Genomic DNA, 19,988 nt, shown 5'->3' with positions numbered 1-19,988 from the left:
TTTACTCATATGAGTAAAACGGTGAACAGCTGGACTACAGATTCCATTTTTACTCCACCCTTTTGTTAAAACAACAAAGAGAAATTTACTAGATGCAAGAAAGACTTTTGAGGCTATTCACACAGTCCACTGAAATTGGGCTAGGGGAGCTTAGCCCGATTTCGGTGAACTATGAGAACCGGAGCCTGGTGTCCGCCAGGCGGTTAACCCGCCAAACTACCCCTGCCCTTAAACCAGGTTTGCAGAGCGAGCACTCCGCAAACCCGGTTTTTTTAATTGTGAATTGCCGCAGCTCCACGCCGCAGCAACTCACAAGGAGACCCCCGACCGGGAGGCTGAAAAGCAGCCTTCCCGCTCGGGGGTCTCTCCAGCATGCCCTGCATGCTCGCACAGGTTATGCTGGACCTTCCAGAGGCTGCACAGCTCCCAAACTCCTCAGCCCCCGCCGGCTCCGTGATGGAGCCGGCAGTCGTGTGGGTGGCTGCTGCGGCCGCCCGGAGAAGACTGACTGCCCATCTGTGGGGAGAGCCCACTCTCCTCGCAAACCCCCTCATGGCTCTTCTCGCAGATTGTGAGAAGAGCCTCTTTGTGTCCTAGTGGACGCTGAGTCAGCTTTGAGAAGGGGGTGACACTCTGTCTTTTAGCCATCCTGACTTCCTACCTGTGAAATGGGATAAGTGCACTTCAGTTGCTGAGTGGACAAAGAAGGAATAAAGTTGTACTGTCGAGTCAGTGTCAGCTCCTGGCGACCACAGAGCCCTGTGGTTTTCTTTGGTACAATACAAGAAGGGTTTACCATTGCCATCTCCTGTGCAGTATGAGATGATGCCTTTCAGCACCTTCCTATATTGCTGCTGCCCAATATAGGTGTTCTGGGAAACATACCAGCAGGGATTTGAACCGGCAACCTCTTGCTCCCTAGGCAAGTTACTTCTCCACTGCACCATTGGGTGGCTTATAGCAATGAAAGTTGAACCATGGCAAATAGTTACTCACATGGTGAGGGAAATTGCACTACACATAGATACTCCACCAGAACTCTTAATACCAATTGGTAATATCCATTCCCTGTAGAAATTAGATTCTGGAATGATTGCTAATGTGACTGTTAATTGAAACAAATTCTGTTGATGATTTGTATACAGAGTCACCAATATGATATTTTAAAAGTGTTTATTTTTACTAGTTTAAAATATCTACGCTTTAGTAAGTAAATTTATACAGAACATAAGGAGTAGCTTCATACTGAATTAGACCAATGGTTCCTTTGGACTAGTATTCTCCAGAGTGACTAGAAGTGACTTTTGGGGGCCTCAATCCCATCATTTGAGATTCTTTAAATGGAGATTCCAGAGACAGAATCTAGTACCTTTCAGATACAAAGCAATTAGCTATGTCCTCCTGCCTCCCAATGGAAAGCACTTGGCTAAAGTCAGATCCTGCCAAAAGACATAGGTCCTGTCCCAGATATTAGAATGTCCGTGTATTGCGTTAGCTGGCAAGGCCCTTGTAGAATCCTTGAATAAATGAATTCATCCTTAAATAAAATGATTTGTAAAAGAATGGACAGTGAGGCAACTCCATGCCAGTAGTGTAGGATAGACTATTATCCATGGTTAGTCAACAGTTGATTTTTCCATTGGAGATGTGGGTAAAGTAAGCAGACTAAAGGAGGAGCAATTAGTTAGTTTAACTATTCATTGAAGCTGGCATAACAACTGTTGCACTCACTGCAGCCTCTTACCTGATTAATGTAACGTTCCCAAGGGGTACACCAAAGGCTGATGTTAAACTAGCACTATTTTAGGCCCTTGGTTCCTTTACGAGTGTTTTCATGTTTTTGCTAAACAGAAGTACAGGGCCAGCCCAAAGGATTTTGGTGTCCTAGGTGAATCCTGGCACCACCCACCCTCCTTGAGGCACCCCCATGGGGGAGTCAGAATGCCGTTTTTGTTTAGGGCTGGAGTTGCTTGCCCTGCTGCTCACTTGCTTGCCTGCCTATCTCCCACCCCCACGTCACTGCTGCTTGTCTGCTCTGCTTTCTCACCTGCCTGCCGCCTGCATTAGTGGCCCCTGTTGACCTCGAGAGAAGGAGCTGATAGAGCACATAGGAAGCTGCCTTGTCCCCGAGTCAGACCCTTGGCCCATCTAGCTTAATACTGTCTACAGCAGCTGGCAATGGCTCACCAAGATTTCAGGCAGGAGTCTTGAACTTGGGACCTTCTGCTTGCAAAGAAGGCCCCAAGAAGAGTCATTGTTCCAGTTAAAAGATTCTCATTCTCTCTTTCTCAAACACACTTTTTGAGATCAGTCACTTGTAGCCCTACACCATTCTATGTAAAAGAGATGTTTTGTCTCCTCCTCAATCGGATACATACACAACTAGATCCCCTCCTCCATCCACAGTGCCAAACCTCTCACAAGCTGCAAAAGCTATTCCTTCCACACCAGCCCAGGGTTCAGCTGTGTGGAAAAAATCAGCAACGCCCTCCCCCCGCCCCCACACACCAATTTCCCTCTCCCATATGGTATTACATTCCTTGAAAAGAGAAAAGGAGGACGGAGGCAAAAAAAAATGTGCACACAGAAAAAGACCTTAAGGGGCAGGACAGGAAGCAGTGACAATTGATAGCCACTGGGGTTGAGGTGGGGAGGGCGGAGCTAACAGGTTCCACAGGAAAATTTGGACAGAGCCAACAACTGCAGATGTACATTAACTGTTGAGGCATGCAATGATTTAACACAGTCAAGCTTAGAATCCAAGGCACTGTCCATTACAACCACAGTCGGCACAGACTAACTGATCACATTGCTTAAAAGCTTGGTTGTCCATATTAATATTATGTTTATGTTTATATTATATATTAGTTGCTGAAAGACAGTGGTAAAGTGTTGGACCAGGACTGGAGACCCGGGTTCAAATCCCCGTTCAGCCATGAAGCTCACTGGATGACTCTGGGCCAGTCGCTTCAGCCTAACCTACCTCACAAGGTTGTTCTGAATATAAACATAACCATGTACACCACCCTGGGCTCCTTGGAAAAAGAAAGGAATATAAATATAATATATTTTTAAAAATTGTTCATTGTACTTTGATTTCCTGATATAAATCTTAGTAACAGGCAATTATTTCCTGCCATTTCCTCGCCAGCCAATGCTTTAACCTATCATCCAAAGATGCATTATGCTTCTTCATGCAGCCTTTGCTCACTGTTCAAAGAGGCACATCTGAAAGTGTGATTCCCTTATATTTAGTGGGGGGAAGCAAATTTCCTACGCAGAAAAGCAGTGCAAACAGAGGAGTCAAATAGCCATGAAAGGCAGAACACACATCTCCAGGGAGACAATACCCTGCAAACATTAAACTGGATATAAGATCAGCACAGTGACCATTACCAACAGCAGTCATTGCAGCACACAGAGCAAGGAAGACATCACAAGCATGGACAAATCCATTTGCACTATGGACAGAGAGTCTGAGAGTGGCATCAGCACTGGATTTGGGGATGAGGAGAGGGAGAAGGATGGCTACCCCAGGTCTTGAGCACCAGGGCATTGGAGGAAGGGTTGAGACTGTTTAAGGGAGGAAAGTGTGTCAAGGAAGAGCTCCCTATCTAATACGATTTTTAAAAACTTATTGCTTTCATATTTCCCCCCAAGGTATCTCTCTCCTCTCTGATGTCCAACTCCTTTCGCATCCCTCCTTTTCTTTTCCCAGCTGCCATGCCACCTCCTCTACTGAGCAAGGGAGGCAGGTTCCCCTGCAGAGTAAGAGCGCAGCTCACCAACGCCATCTGTGGCAAGCATTAAAGAGGGGCTACGTAGCCCCCTCACCTCTCTTTTGGTGCCCATGAGTGGGTAAGGGAGGGCTCAGCAAAGCATTACATGGTAGCAGGTGTGTAGCAAGCTGCCTGGTGGCCCAGGGACAAAGTTCCCGGGGGGGGGGGGCAGTGTGCATGCAAAATGTGCACACCCTACCACCCAATCCACGCCCCCTCCATCTGTGAGGGCCTCCCTTGATTTCTTCTTTTGGGAGGTTAATCAGTCTGTCGCTACCCTCCATGCCACCACTGCCCGACACGCGACGCTCTCCATAATTAGAGTGCGCAAATGCACAGGCCTGGGAGAAGCTGTGGGTTAGCCGGGGGGATCCTGCTAAGATGAAGGCATGCCTCCTCTCCTGCTGTTGCTCCTCTGGAACTGGCATTTGGAGGCATCTTGTCTCTCAACCTGGAGGTAGACAACAGCCATCAAGACTAGTAGCCATTGATAGACAAATCCATGGAGGCTAGGTCTAAGTCCCTTTTGGAAATGCAAAGTAACCTGTAAATGTCCCAAGACAGAGTCCAAGGGGCTGTGACTGAAACATCTGCTATTCCTTTCCCATATGGCAGGACTGCCCAACTTAGACCCTCCATCAGATGGACTGTGTCGGACTACGGCTCCCATAATACCCAGCCACATTAGCCAATGAGAGTTGTAGCCCAACAGCTGGAGGGCCGAGGTTGTGCAGGGTAGCTATCTTAGGATGTTAAACCTAAGCCACCCACCTCAGGACTATCCTGTCTAGGATAGTCCTGCTCATGAAAACAGGCCATTTAAAGAGTTATTCAGATGATAATGGGAAGCAAGAAGTTGATGTGGTTGAAAAGGGAATTTGGCTAAACATAAAGATACATGACTGGATTGTAGCTAGATTTCTTGTTGTCATGTATGTCTGTTTTTTGTTGTTGTTGTTGTTTTTGGTTTTTTTGGATGAACAGTAGGATATTCTAATGTGAGAGGAGAATAAGAATGAGGACAATGGCACCTTTGTGACTATGGAAGTGAACAATGAATAGTTTTTCTTTGGATAAGGCATTTCAAACTTACATGAACAATACATTTTGCCCCCCCCCCCAAAAAGGGTAAAAAGAACTCTTTCTCCTAGCTTATGATCAAATTTTAACCACCTTATTGGAAGCTTATTTGGAAACCAATAACAAACACACTTGTTCTGTTTTGTTTGTGTATGGTGCTTGTTTTAATAAAAAATTGTGGTGATGTAAACACCTGCACAACAGATTTTTGGTTTTCTGTAATGAGTATTTTATGCTGTTGGATTTGAAGGATTTATTAGTAGCTTTATATTTAAAATCACAAAGGCCACAATCCCCAACCTGCTTTTTCTAGAACAGAACCTTTTGAGTGCAGTAGCATTGCTCCAAAGTAAATGGGATGCAGTTTGCAGCAAGAGTTGGACTGGAAAACAATTTTTCTGTGCTGAGAGCAGAGATGCAAATAATGGGTGGGAAGCCACATCTTTTATTAAAAACTTTTAATGGAAAAAAACATCCAAATTCAATAAAGCTGTGGGAATAATGAACTAGGGAAGCATTAATAGTCAAAATATCTAAAGGGTCACCAAATTTAGAACCTGATGGTGTTTGAAAGCTGCCTCACGTGAAAACTGGAGCATGGCGTATCTGGAAAAAGCAGTTTGCATCATTTGCATAGACATAGACTGAATTCTTCATGCAATTTGTTTATTTTATTTATATTCTGCTCTTTCTCTAAAAAGCTCAGGTTGGCTTACAGGAAACTGAATTGTCTCCTTTCCAAGCTCTGCTTAAATCCATGCCAGTGTTGTAGGATTATTTGGTCCCAGACCAATCGCTAGCCCCACTTTGAATCTATGTGCAACTCCCCTGGGGACCATCCTGTACATCGATTTTGTTGACTCGGTCTCTTTATAAGACAGGAAGTACCAGAATATGGCAGTGGAGGGATGTCTTAGCATTGCCCATCCCTCTGCAAAGAACAAAAGGCTACCATCTCCTCCAGTTTTTTGTCTTCAACTTTTCATACAACACAGAGTTCCTCAGAACATAGTTTTAAAAATGGCAGAGGTGGGAAGGGAACCTGGTTTTTAAATGTCAAATTTGACAAGTGATTAAAGCCATAAAAGTAACTAATAATCCTCCTGTGGGAGCTAAATAACAGTAAAAATGGGTAAGATATTTAGGGCTGAAAAATGTCCACTGTACACGAGCAATAAATATTGGTTGTTTTTTCTTTAAAGCACTGCATTCATTTTTGGTTGCATGGTTCCCACTGATTTGAACAGCGGTAGTATTGCTAAGATTCCTCCCCTCTAATACATACCTTGGAAATACTATTGACGAAAAAGTCTTTTTAAGAGCTAAAAGTCAGAGCATGTAGAGCTAATTCTCAGCCTCTTTTACCTAAACCATTCTGCTTTATTATTATTGTGGTCGGTAAGTACCTTTGTGGATGCAAAATTTCTGATAGCAGATGGCTCTTTAATGCAACTCAATGGATAGAAGGCAAAGCTGGATACATTTGGACTAGAAATAACTTGCAGTTTAAAAGCATGTTTAAAGGTAATCAACACTGGGATGATATCTATGGCTCTATTTCTCAATTGGCCAACAGATCAAAGGGAAGACGATAGTACCCGTAAGGGTTACTGAGTAACCCTTTGGTTACTTGCTCCCAGTAATTTAATAGGGTAGTACTGATTTGTGGTATGCAAAAGGCAATGAATTTGGTAGAATTGCACTCCCCCCCCCGAAAAAAAATTTACTGGGCCTTTGGTCACTTGACTTTAAATCTGTTCTTCTAACTCCTAATGAATAAGTAAATCCTTTTCAGTCAATTTTTCAAAATTGAAATAAAATTTGTATTCAATAATCAAAGATGTAATAAGTTTATTTAATTTAGGGATTTTAGACACAGTCACAATGAGCCTCTATAAATCAAGCAAAACTTACAATTTTCATGGTGTTCCGCAGAACCAAATTAAGAATATATGGGCCTTAAAAGTCTAGGCCTGTAGGTCACCCATTATACATAAAATCAGCAGATTATCTTAAGGCACATCTATAGGCAATACTGTATTTAATGTGGAGTAATGTTTAGAATATTGGGTTACATATAGGAAACCCAGGTTCAAATCCTCATTCATGGGGTAACTCTGAGCAAGTCAATCTTGAACCAGAAATAACAGATTACTCAACTTTCCCCCAAGGGTGATCAGAATGGGCCATTCCGAAAATGCACTCATTGTGAGGCAAACAGAGAACATATCCTTTCACAAGGCCTGGAAACCTGAGTCACTCACTTTACCATGTCCCTGCTTCTGGGAAATGTGTGAAGTGGCCTTCAGAAGCATCAATGAAGACATTATTTATGTCCTGTTAACCTCACACAGCTCTGAGTGTGTGCTTATTTTGTTTCTCATGGTAATCAACTTGTGCACTGTTAAATATGTTCCAATCCCAACAAAGAACTTTGCCACTGGTTGAATTATCATATGATAAGGGAATGGTCAGAGATGTTGCAAGCATTTGACCAGGGGTACTTGTAATACCAAATTTTCCTGCTTGAATGCAAAACTGAAGAGCATAGGCCTGCTCATAGTGAATAAATGGGGGAGATATATAGGTCCACCCTCTCCATACACACTTTGTTTTTAGAGAACTGAAGCAAGGACTCTTATTTGTCTAGGATCCCTGTCTATAGTGTGCTTAACTATTAATCCACCAGTGCCTAAAAGCATAGAGTCCTGATTCTAGACAGAGGGCTGGTTTAGATGACACTTTAGTGACCCATATGATGAGAAAGGGGGCATGCTGAGAGCACGCCTGTCGTGATGCCTTCTGTGGACATCCTGATATCCCTCATCATGTCATTTTATCATGTGTGGAGGGGCTGTTTATGCAAACAGCACCTCTACACATAGTCTAGATACTACTATTTGGTGTAGAGGTGCCATCTGGATTAACAGCCATGCCCCCATGTTAAAGGGACATGCCAGGAGGAAGTGAGGACATCCACAGATGTGACAAAAGGCATGCTTTTGGTGCATCCCCTTCGTGACTGAGCCACTAAGGTATTGTCCAAACTGGCCCTAAGACACATATGGACAAGATGGTAGGGCCTAGAATGGGATATTACTACTGCTGCTAGTGCTAATGTTATGACTATTTATATACAGCTTTTCAACTAATGTTCTCAAAGTGGTTTCCATAGAAAATTAAATAATGAATAAATAAGATGCTTCCCTCCCTGTCCCCAAAGGGCTCACGTTCCAAAAAGAATCATAAGGTAGATACCCACAAACAGCCACTGGAGGAATGTTGGGTAGGGACAGTTGCTCCCCCCCCCCAAACATAAGTGAATTGTCACTGCAAAAGGTGTCTCTTTGCTCAATTAGCAAGATCAAGGACATGGTGTATTCGTTGTGAATGGTAACAGGTGCAATAGTCATCATTAATATATACTGCATCTAGTATGTATTTGTAGATTCAAGCTAGAGATGGTTAAACATGATTCCAAGGTTGCATGGTTTTTTCCAAACTTCCTCTAAATTGTGACCTGTGGTTGGAATTCAGAATTTCATGCATTGATGGGGCTTCATTTCTGACTAGGGCACATAGAAATTTATATTGTGGCCAGGAACTCTCATTTTACAGCTCATTTTACTTGCAGGGCATCCAATCAGTACAGAAAGTTGTTGCATGAGCTATGACTCCCCTGCCCATTTCAGTGATGGAGCCAGCTCCACACATTTTCCCGTTGCTAAAGCAGAAGCTCCATGAGCTCATGGAGCTTGTGTGGAGCTTTGGAACAAGCAAAATATGTTTAAGTCAATCTCCTATCATAAAATGTTAAATGACTGGGAAACTTTTTAATATAAGGTTTAGTTTTAAAAAAACCAAACCACTTGGCATTCTGTCAGGTTTGGTTTCTATCATCACAAAGCAGGATGACGGGTGGACAATTTATGTATAATGCCCATTTTTCATGACTTGTTTAATTAACAGCCATTTTTGACCCAGCCTTGTTATAAAAGTGCTGCCATTCTCTCCTGCTAAATTACATCTAATGAGCATATTTGCGTGCTATCAGATATAGCAATTGATCATTCTCCGATTTCTGTGTTTTTAAGCCTGCCTCATTCAAAACAGCTTTTGTGGTTTAGTAAGCAGGTGAAATCAAAAATCTCATTTCATATCTGACATTAATAACTTTCAGGAGGAATGAACATTGGCATTTATGTGTGGACCTGAATCGAGTCCAGTGTCCTAGAAACACAAGGTCAGCAGACAATGCTACTAACTAGATAGGAAAATAAATCATGCATAATGCAGAATTTCTACCTTACATGTTAATTAATGTGTGCAATCAATTACTGATGTTACAATATGAGAAAGAAACTGGTTGGGAATGGGGTAATAAAAAATACCTATAGATTTATCTGCTGCTTTTTTTTTTCTATTTAAACAAATAGTCTTCAAGCCTGTGAATGCTGTGTTGAGACATGCTCTGAATAATAAGCATCATAAAATCTAATCAGATTTATAAGAGGAATTGATTGTTGTGGCAGGAGGAGAGGGTAGAAAATAAGCTGAAATTTAAGTGTTAATTTTTATGCTAATCCACAGTAGCTTCATATGAAGCAATTTTGTTCTGTGCCACAAATATAAAATTGTCCCTTGCAGAGAAATGTCAGCTTGGTAGACCTGAAAGCAGTAATTTATTAGGTATGTTTCTATTAGTATGTGTCACAGTTGTTAGCAGGCAATACACACAATGGGGCTTCATACTTCTCCTCCAAGTCTCAGAATGTTTCAGCTCAGTGGTTAGAACGTGGGGCATTAATACATTATCATATACAGGGTGGTCTGTGCCCTGTGGACAAAAGGCTATTTAATACAATTTAATGTCATTCTGAGAAGAAGGGGAAAAATAAAGACAGGGAATAAAATGGCATCTGTGTGTTTCACAGTGCACTCATGCAAAAACCCTCAGTTTAAGAGGTATGACATTTCTGCCAAGAAAAGGAATAAAACTGGGGCATTTCCCCCCCTAACCTGTTCCCTACTGCAGTATTTTCTAAATGCTATTAAGTGATCGATTTACACCAGGCACTTGATGATGTCATCCATAAGGAGCAGAATGCAGATGACAGCAAAATACGGGTGACAGTGACCTTGTTCCAGCATCCTTGGAACCCTGTCAGATTTACTTCCAGTGTATGGTTTCAAAGAATGTACTTTTTGGACAATATCTAGTTACCGGGTAGTGAATTAATAGAGTTAAGGGTTCTGATGCAATTCTCAATATAGGTCAATTACATGCACCAACATCTGCTCTGTCACTATCATTTGCATATAGCATTCATATGTTAATGATGCCTCTTTTTACTCAAGTCATATATTTAAAAAAACAAGATTTGCATATCAGTTTGGATCAGTATATTACAAGCAATTTATCATTTTCTCCTTCTTGTTATGATTTAGGGGGAAAAATATAGTTTTCTTGAGTGATGGCTGCTATATTTGAGTACGGCTCTGATTTATACAAGAAACCCCTTAGTGGGAAAGCTTCCATTTTAAAGCCGCTTAAAGCCTTATAAATCAATAATGACACAGATGGACTGGTGATAATCTATTTAGAATGCCTGATAGCAAATATTGTTGTACAGATGATTAGAGTAGTAACTGTTTTAGCAGCAAGCCTTTCCTCTCTTTGTAAATGGTAAGTTTGAACAAAAAAGTGCACTTAATGTCAGGAAAATCTTCTTGCTGGGTCTGGATTGCAAAGGGGGGGAAACATGGAGAGAAGAACAAAGAGACTTTCCAGCTCCTGCCAATATAATAATATCAATCCCTGTTTCTTTAACAAAACAGGCCCTCTTAATGGAATTGTGTCTTCAGGTGTAAATAGCATTAAAAGCTGCTTTTTTGCTCCTCTTTGCCCTGATCTAGCACAAGGAGGGAGAAAATAAAGTGGAGGTTGTCAGAAGTGGCAGCTGCTTGGAATCCTGATAAATATAAGCTTTTATTGATCTGATGAAAATGAAAGATCCCAGCGCTATGCAGTATTTAGCTTCTTGTCTACAACACGTCACCACTGGCCTTGCTCTGGGATAGATTTTCATTCTCATACACCAGATTTGATTTCATCTTTAACCTTTTCAGTTGAATTTCCTTGACCTCTGCATATTGCTGTGATTTGGTGAATTTGTTACATTTCACTTTACATCATCTCTTTCTTTATTTTCTTTTGTGATAGGGAAGTGGGACGCCCCTTTGGCAATCTGTCAGTGCCAGGCTCAGCTGCATCCTTTCACTGAGTGATTTCTAACTAGACTGACAGTCCTTAAAACAAGTATGCAGTTAAGCTGCTAAGGTAAGATATACTCGTATCTTTTACCCACCCCCACCCTGTCCCCCTCTTTTATACCAAGTCCTAGATGTTGCTCTTAACAATGATCCTTTCCTGGTCCTCATCTGTTGAAACTCCCATCCACCAAGCTGCACCAAAGAGAATGAGAAGTTCAGATTTTTTTTTTTAAATGTACCAGTAGGCGGAAAGAAAGAAAAATGCCACAATGCACTTGAAAGAAAGCTGATTGCAAGGCTTAGAAAGGAGGATGGGAAGGGGATCCAGCATGGAGTTTGAAGGACACTGTTAATGGAACATTGGCCATTTCTTTCCGTTAAGAATGAAAGCAACCATGCCAAGGTTCTCAAGAAGTGATTCACTTAAAAGTATGTGTAAGTATCCTCTGCCTCTGTAGGTTTGGTGCACGGCATATATTCAGAATTCGGATTCACTGTGCACAGTTCGGTTTCCAGGGGATCTTAGCTTTCATTCAGCAATCAGTAGTTTTCTAGTGCTCAGTGGTGCAGAAAGAAAAGTTCTGAAATATACAGACAGTAAGCAGTCACATTGGGCCCTGGGATATCTATCAGAAATTGTTCTCTTAAACAATTTGTGTTGATGGTTGTCCATGGAGCTGTGGGTTTGCTGCATGGTGTATATGCAAGAGTCTGATACCAGCGTCCACCAGAATTTCCTGATAATCTCACCTTTCACACACTGTGTAGGTTCCTAGTCCTCACTGCTGCAGGAAATTGTTCTAAAATGTGCAAGCAGAAGACACAGTGGCCTCTGGGATCGATTTCTAGTGGCAAACTGTTGGGGCTTTCATATCCCTTGCTGTACTTGCTCCACCACCACTCTCTGTCGTTATTCCTTTCTTTGTGCATATGTGCATATTCTGGGAGAACTCAGATTACAGCAGTCAGATTGATGCAATCTGAGTCAATTTTTGCAGATTTGCACAATCATCTTTGAGCCTGTGAAGATGGACTTTCATAGCATCTAGTTTGAATGTTGGGCACCAAAAAAGCCTAGCTGTCCTTGAGGCACAGTAAACACATTCTACTTGTAAGAAGCCTCTGTTATTTTGAATAGTTTTTGATACAACCAAATCAAAGTGAAGATTTGAAATAGCTTTTCTGAAAGCCTGAGCCTAAGTCATAAATTATTCTACACCATGATTCGTTCACATAGTAAAACCATACCTCTTTGCCTGACATTACTGAAATAGAGAAAAGGGAAAGTTAAAAATAAAATGAAACATTTAAATCTTTGCTGTGGAGAGCCCTCAGATGACAATCTAGCCAAGCTGATAAAAGCTGCTATCAATTACAGTTTATTACTAATTTATTAAGGTGTTATTAATAAACATTAGGGTGACAGCGTCCTCCTGGTTCTTAGAAAAGTGGACTTCTAAGAAAAACAAAGATAAGTCTCTCTATAAGGGGGCACAAGAAGGCTGAGAGGAAACTGCCTAATTCTGAAATTGTGATTTACTCATCATCATTTTAAAGCCTATAGGGATGTTTGCAGGAGTTGCGGCGTGATGGACAAATATCCAAATGAACAAGCTACAGAAGTTCAGAAATGTTCATTGTGTATCACTTGATACAACTGGGCTCTCTACTGTAGTGTTTCAGCCATTCTTATTAGGCGTATTTCTGTCTAGAAGGAAACTAATCCCTCTCCATATACTTAACTTCAGGAAACTCATTGGAATTAACACTAAATGATACTCCCGTATTAATTTACTAACCTGATATTAGCGGCAATTCATAACATTATCAGCAGTATGCTGCTAAACAATTACGGTGGCAACAGTTTATTTAACTGCACTGTGTTTTGAAGGGCAGTCCTTTAATAACGTAAGTGTTTAGCTCCCCACAGTATGTCAAACAAGTGATCTCAACCGCCAATCTGCTAGGACTGGGAAATCGCTACCATTGCCCGTAAGGTTTGGAGATTATGTGCCAGGCAAGGGAATTGCTGCTTAGTGTGTTCACCCTCTGGGGAAGTAAAACACAGATGGGAGAGTTCAGAGTCTTCTAACATTTAGCTGTTACATCACTGCTAGCAGTTCTGCTACAGGGATGGGATCATACTTCATGCACCAGTTGTGAATCATTTGGGGCACCGGTGTGGAAGATTAGATAGGCTGGAGCAAGAAGGGGTTTAAGGAAAAAAGGAAACCACCTGCATCCCTTTATGTATTTCCTTTCACACCTATAGTTTTGATGCTATTGTTACGGTTATTAATGTACCACTTTTTAGCAAAAAGTTCATGAAATGGTTGACGTTGCAAAATAAAAAAGAGGGAACCCTCTTCCCAAAGGGCTTGCGATCTTTAAAGCAAAACAAAACATCTAAAAGAGACACCAGCAACAGCCACTGCAGAGATGGCTCCTCAAATAGAAGAGAGCCCCTGTTTTGAAGGATGCTTCTTTGCCCAGATAGCAGGGGTAAATCCTAATTTGGTCTTTTTCAGGATCTCATGGGTCAACTGCATAGCTGTCTTCCTGCAAGTCAGTCACACATCTGAAAATGAATATATGCTTGGGGGATGTTGCATATTCTCTGAAACCGTTCCTAGATTCCTGAAGGCCCTGCATATTGCTTAATCTGTAAAGTGAGATGGGGACCAAGCTCACCACTTTTCTGGACAGCTATCCAATGCAGGAAACCCCGCCACTCTTCCCTACATCTGTAGGGAATTGATGGGGTTGCCCTAGGGTGAAAGCTACTCTACATATGCTCAAAAGCTTTTTTGTATTATTAGTTCACATGAATGATAGGGCTAGGCACATCTGTCTTCATTTTTCCCCCCTAGAGAGAAGATGACAGCTACCACTGCTACTTCTCACTTAGGTATTTTCAGTTTCCAATACATTTTACAGTCTTCATGATAACCTGGGATGTGGGTTCATGCTCTTCCTATTCTGCATTTGGAAAGTTGCGGTTGAGAGTGATTTCCCCAAGGCCATACAGCATGTCCATGGCTGAGATAGGGCCATGGACATCCAGGTCCAAGTCCAATTCACTGTCCACTGGATTTGAAAGTTTGCTGCTACTCTATTTTGTTGTCCTATGCTGGTTTTTGTGGTTGGTTAAACTTTATATTTTATGGAAGGGCAGGGGAAGGAATAGGTAGCCCCGTGTGTTGGACCAGTGTTGAGATGATTGAAGCGACTATTGAAGCAGCATCCCAGAATGGGCTTGTGAGCCCTTGGGCCAAATGACACATTGGGCCGGTTCAGACAACCTGTTTCAAGTAAGTAGGAGGGAACTAAAGGTCCCTGGCAAGCGTGCACTTCCAGCACAAGCCGGCACTTCTGCCCCTTTCCATGATGTGTGAACCTGCCATCTCTTGTTGCCAATAGCAGGTTCCCCCACCCTCTGCCCAACTTCAAATGTAGATTATAGATGTCGAGTAGTGGAATATTGGTGGGTTCAGATGACACGGAAGTACTGACTTGTGCCGGGAGTGTGCACTCCCTGGGAACTTCCGTTTCTCTCTTCCTTAGAGAGTGAAGCCACTCATGACATTAAGTATATCAGATCCAACATGCTTAACTTCTTAAAATGTAAATAAAAGCTGTGTGGGGTGACTATTGGGACTGTGGCATGAGAGAAGGTGGCCTTAAATCCTTGGCCCCACTGCAATCCCAATCCAGATTATCTCTCCTCCACATCTGCTATTATGTAAACAAAATTTAAGTATATCGGGGCCAATGGCATATTTGATGTAACATATTAAAGTGGATTACATAATCCCCTTCGAATAATCAGTTATGCTGAAGCTTCAGAAGCTTCAAATATTTCATGTTATAATGTGATTTTTTTAAAAACAACAACACCAACACCAATAACCTAGAGAAGTTAGCAGTTTTTTGAGAATCACTATAATTCCCCAACTGCCCCCCCCCCCGACCTTCAAAATCCTTACCTGAGCACAATTGGACTTCTTTCCAGGGCTTAAAAAGAAAAATATTTTCCCACATGTGCAAACAACCCGCTAATTCCATTGCCATTTTGTCTGTATGCAGTGAAATAAAATATGATTAGCCAGCTGACAACTGTGCAACTTTTCAATCAGGAGTTAATTCAGTTGCAGAATCAAATTCATATAGGTTTGAAACAAAATTGACCTTCTTGTTTATGTAGTCTGAACATATGATAAATGCCTTATGCACTAACAAGCGACTTGACAATGCAGATGTCCTGTGCGATAATGTGCGATAAAGCAAAAAATGAGAGAGAGAGAGAGAGAGAGAGAGAGAGAGAGAGAGAGAGAGAGAGAGGAGAATCATTTCACTGAGAAAGCTCTCGCTGGTGTGCTGTTCTCAGCTTGGAAAGAGAGCAAAAGCGGCAGGGAATTTCATTAACACCTCCAAAACATTTGACCCCATCTTCCCCCCCTAGCATATATGGTCCCAGAGCATGGTCTAAGGGCACACTATATAGCTGCTTAGCTGGAGCTAAGTAGGTCTTGGTGTGGTCAGATCCTGTATGGGAGACCCATGTATGCATGCCATCTTTGGGGGTGGCGTCCTGGCTCAGTGGCAGAGCATCTGCTTTGCATGCAGAAGATCGCAGGTTCACTCCTTCGCATTTTCAGGTAAGGCTGGGAAAATTTGGAGAATTGCTGCCAGTCATTGTCAACAATACTGAGCCAGATGGACCAATAGACTGACATGGTATAAGGAAGCCTCCTATGTCTGATTACCAGCAAGTACTAACATCTGGTGAACATAGCAGAAGGCAATGGGGTGCAGGGGTTGGTTCTGCCCTTCTGCCTCCATCATGTTCCATCCCACAGGCTCAATGGATTATACCCCCTCTGCTTCCCCGCTGGCCTTGCTTGGATGCTGTCGGGAGGAAAAAACCCCAGCCATCCAGCCAACTATAAAGCAGGATCCAGACTAGTATTGTGTTAGCATAACATACCGATGCCAAGGGGGAGGGGCCCTGGGCACATGCTCATTGTGCCCTGCCTATAATCCAGCACCGCAGTGTTTAGCATAAGTTCTCTATGGCTGATGTATATGCATGTTGCGCAAAGCACATAATCTCCACTCCAAACTAATTTTTGTGCTACTTAAAGATGTTGTGCTATCTCTAGCACAGAATGGGGTACAAGTTATTTTTGCCCAGCATGTTGGAGAGTCTCGTATATGTCCCAGAATAGGTTTCCCATTAGGAAATACTTATGTTATCCCATTGTATAACATTGCAGAGTAGCACAAATCACTTCGAGGCAGCAAGTTTTCTTGCCTTATACAAGTGGCAAGAAACATGTTAAGGTCAACTGAGGAGGTCCGTCTTCAGTTACCACCAACATGTCTGGTGGCGACTCAGAGGCGGGCCTTCTCTGTAGCGGCTCCTGGGCTGTGGAGTGCACTCCCGGCAGAAATCCGTAATCTGAGTTCATTATTGGCCTTCAGGAGAGCCCTTAAGACCTATCTGTTTGGCCGGGCCTTCCAGGGTTTTTAAACTGTTTTAAAACCGTAAAGGTTCCGCCTGGTTTTCCAGGGTTTTACAAACTGTTTTAATTGTTTTAATAATGGTTTTATGTTTTTACAGTTTTGATTTTAATAGTTAATTGATTTTAGTTTTGTTTTAATGTAAGCCTGATCCATTTTTGGAAGGGTGGTATAGAAATCAATCAATCAATCAATCAGTCAATCAGTCAAATAAGTGCTGAGCTAACAGACAGGCCCAGCCCAAGACAGACAAACAGATTGATTATGGTCATAAAGCAGCAAAATCCAGCTGAAGAAATCTTGGAAACATCTGTCGTGCACTTTCATAGGCCTGGGGGCAGGGGGCGGGCGGGCATAGTTTTGTGGCAGAGCACCTGTTTTGCTTGGCGCTTCTGGCTTTAATTGAATGCATCTTCAGGTAGGACTGGAGAAGATCCTCATATGAAATCTTGGAGAGCCACTGCCAGCCAATGTTCTGACTCAGTTATAAGCAACTTCATATGTTCAAGTTAGTCCACATTTTTCATATAGGAGATAACATTTTCATGTGACTTGGCTGCGGCCAGCAGTCTCAGATAGAATTTGAGCTATTACATGTTTCCCCTCTCGTTCGTCTCTCTTCTGGTTCTTCTTACTTCCCATGCCAAGTTACCACAGCAGGTAACTAAATATGATTCTGTCTGTTCTCAAAGTGTTATAGGAATGTAACGAAAGCCTAGATTTCACTCGGCAAGAAAGCATCAAGCTAATGAAAATGCTATTAAAATAGCCATTGTTTTCATCTAGTATTTACGGCATGTTAGTGAGTGATGTGCCATTAACGAAACACACCAGCGTGCGTGCACCTGCAGTCGAGAATGTCTGCAGATGGGGGAAGGGAAGGATGCAGAACTTGCGTCTAGAGAGAGCATTGTAAATCAACGGAAGGTTGTCTTGTTGCATCTGCAACCAGATGGGGATAAAGTTGAAGGGATGGCACCAAAGGTGCAAACGTCCCTTCGTCCCATTCCTCTTAATGGGGTGTTAAATGAAAAAAACTTCAGTTATGACCATATAAATGTTGCTGCTGTTAAGAAAGTGGTCCACAGCACACAAACTTGGCACGAGTCATTGAGCACATACATTTTAAAGTATATTAAAAATATTTATATAGTTAATTTGCAATATAGTGGAGCCCTTTTCTAGATTTTAAATAAGAGTGAAGGGCATGTGCACTCAATCTCCTGCTTCTTCTTCTTCTAATCACACCTTGCTCCTTAGCCTATTGATGTGTGCCATCATCTATAGATTTGTGTTTGTCAAATAACGGCCTGTCCACGCTCGCCTCATTTGTATTCTTCGCAAACAGGGCAGCGAGAAACACTGTAAATTTTACACAAAGGCCACTTGCAAAAGTCTGAGAGGTTAGAAGACACCCACAGATTGGCTAGGGAAAAATTGACTGATTTCTCGTGCCTCTTTGTCTTCATGCAGAAGGTTGCAACCTTTGACAGCTTGGAGCAATTATATACTGAGAATACAATTCCCCACGTTTTATGGGAAGCTGCCTTATACTGAGTCAGACCCTTGGTCCATCTAGTTCAGTATTGTCTACACTGACTGGCAGCAGCTTTCCAGGGTTTCAAATGAGGAATTCTCAAGCCCTAGTTGGAGACTTGGGAAAGGGGTTGAACCTGGGACTTTCCACATGCAAAGCAAATGCTCTTCCACTGAGCTACACTCAAGCAGTAAATATCCCATTGCCATTGGGCCCATGGAAATCTTTGTAGGGCTAGGACTGCTGGGAATTGAAATCCCATCCTCATGCAGAAATGTTTTGTTCCATGTCTGAAAATTCCAACAAATGCTCTAGGGAAGGAAAGGATACCAGTGCTTAATGTTTAAATCCAGAGCTGTTGATGTCCCAATCTATCTGAAAGTTGCACCTTCTGGGCTGGAAGTCCTCATCCTTCCCCCCTGCCATAGCTTCTACCGGAGCCAGTGGAGGAATGGGGAGTCCACTGGGGTGATTCCTTGACTGCAAGAAATTCATAGTAGGCTGCCACCATCCACTTTGTTTTAATGTGGGGCAAACCACTCTCTCCATATAAGGTGTGTGTGTGTATGTCAAAATCCTCCCTAGAAGGGGCTGAGCATTCCTAGGCCTCCCAAGGCATGTGACTAAGGCAGACCCAAAATGAAGAGTAGCACACTTAAGCAAAAAGGATTTATTATTAGAATAAAAGAAAAACCAGAGTGTGTCATAAGAACAACTGTCTCTTCATAAAGCAAATTGTAAGAGAGAGAGAGAGAGAGAGAGAGAGAGAAAGAGAGAGAGGGAGGGAGGGAGAGAGAGAGTTTGTTTTCATTAACTGGGCAACTCAGATTGTAAGCAATACAATAAAGGGAAATAGCTTCCCTTGTGCATCTAAGTGAACTGGTCCCTATTTTATTACTCACAGACAGGGATCTTCCTGCTGTCTCCGACCTCCAGGCTGTGGCCTTCCCAGTTCCCCAGCAGCTTCTCAGCCAGCTGCTCGCTCAGGGTGCTCTTTGGTCAGAACAAAGAAAAAGAACAAAGCTTTCTTTTATTCTGCTGGTGTCTGTGAGTGTAGTTCCCATCCAGTCCTCTGGACTGGTCCTTCTGTTTTGATTTCCCCTGGCTTTCCCCCTTATTAGGAAAGGCCCACCTGTCCAGCAGTTGCTCCTAGTCCTCCCTCAAAGCCTTCCCATCAAGGATGATTGTGGCCATCATCCAGCAGTGACAAAATTCATATCTGCAATTCTCTGCGTTGAATGTTCTATATCAGTGGCTCCCAACCTGGGGACCTCCAGCTGTTGCTGAACTACAACTCCCATCTTCCCAGCCACAATAAATTGTAGCTGGGGCTGATGGGAGTTGTAGTTTAGCAACAGCCGGAGGCTTCCAGGTTGGGAATCACCACTCTTTATCTTCCAGGACTGAGCATGTGACCGATTAAATAGAATGCTGAGCCATGGTCTCCACATTTATAACTTCTGTTATTACTCTCTCGCTTTTCTGCTCTGCCAGTATTTAAGTAAGAATGTAGAAGAAGTCAGAGACATACACTGAAGTACAGGAAACATTATCTTCTCTCCTCCTGGAGAGTTTGGTCAATCTCTTTATCATGCTTGTAGAGCTACCAACATTTTAAATACTTTATGTGAACACATCTCCATTCTCATGTCAATCAACACCCAAGATTTTGCTGTGTGAAAATTTAAAAAAGCATCTTTTGAGGACTTGTTCATTTTCAGCACTGAAGCTCCAGCAGAAAACCGCGAGCTGCAAGGGCCACCAATATGTCTGAGCCGCTGCTCACTCAGAGCAGA

The 19,988-nt window shown here is 42.5% G+C and overlaps 1 protein-coding gene across 40 annotated transcripts in view; it reads left to right on the top strand.

The window, feature by feature from the left end:
- ZNF536 (zinc finger protein 536) overlaps positions 1–19,988 on the top strand; it is a 658,276-nt gene that overhangs the window by 274,066 nt on the left and 364,222 nt on the right. For 39 of the 40 annotated variants that reach the window (XM_053270773.1, XM_053270751.1, XM_053270753.1 and 36 more), the window contains one exon: positions 11,083–11,199. The gene's annotated coding sequence lies outside the window, so the exon portion shown is untranslated. Of the gene's footprint in view, positions 1–9,039; positions 9,103–11,082; positions 11,200–19,988 lie in introns of all 40 variants that reach the window. The other variant, XM_053270762.1, reaches the window with a different exon arrangement.

The sequence above is a fragment of the Hemicordylus capensis genome, chromosome 9 (genome assembly GCF_027244095.1).
Source record: "Hemicordylus capensis ecotype Gifberg chromosome 9, rHemCap1.1.pri, whole genome shotgun sequence".
NCBI classification, from domain to species: domain Eukaryota; kingdom Metazoa; phylum Chordata; class Lepidosauria; order Squamata; family Cordylidae; genus Hemicordylus; species Hemicordylus capensis.
The sequence above is the reverse complement of the archived record's forward strand: the minus strand, read 5'-3'. Positions and strand labels throughout refer to the sequence as shown.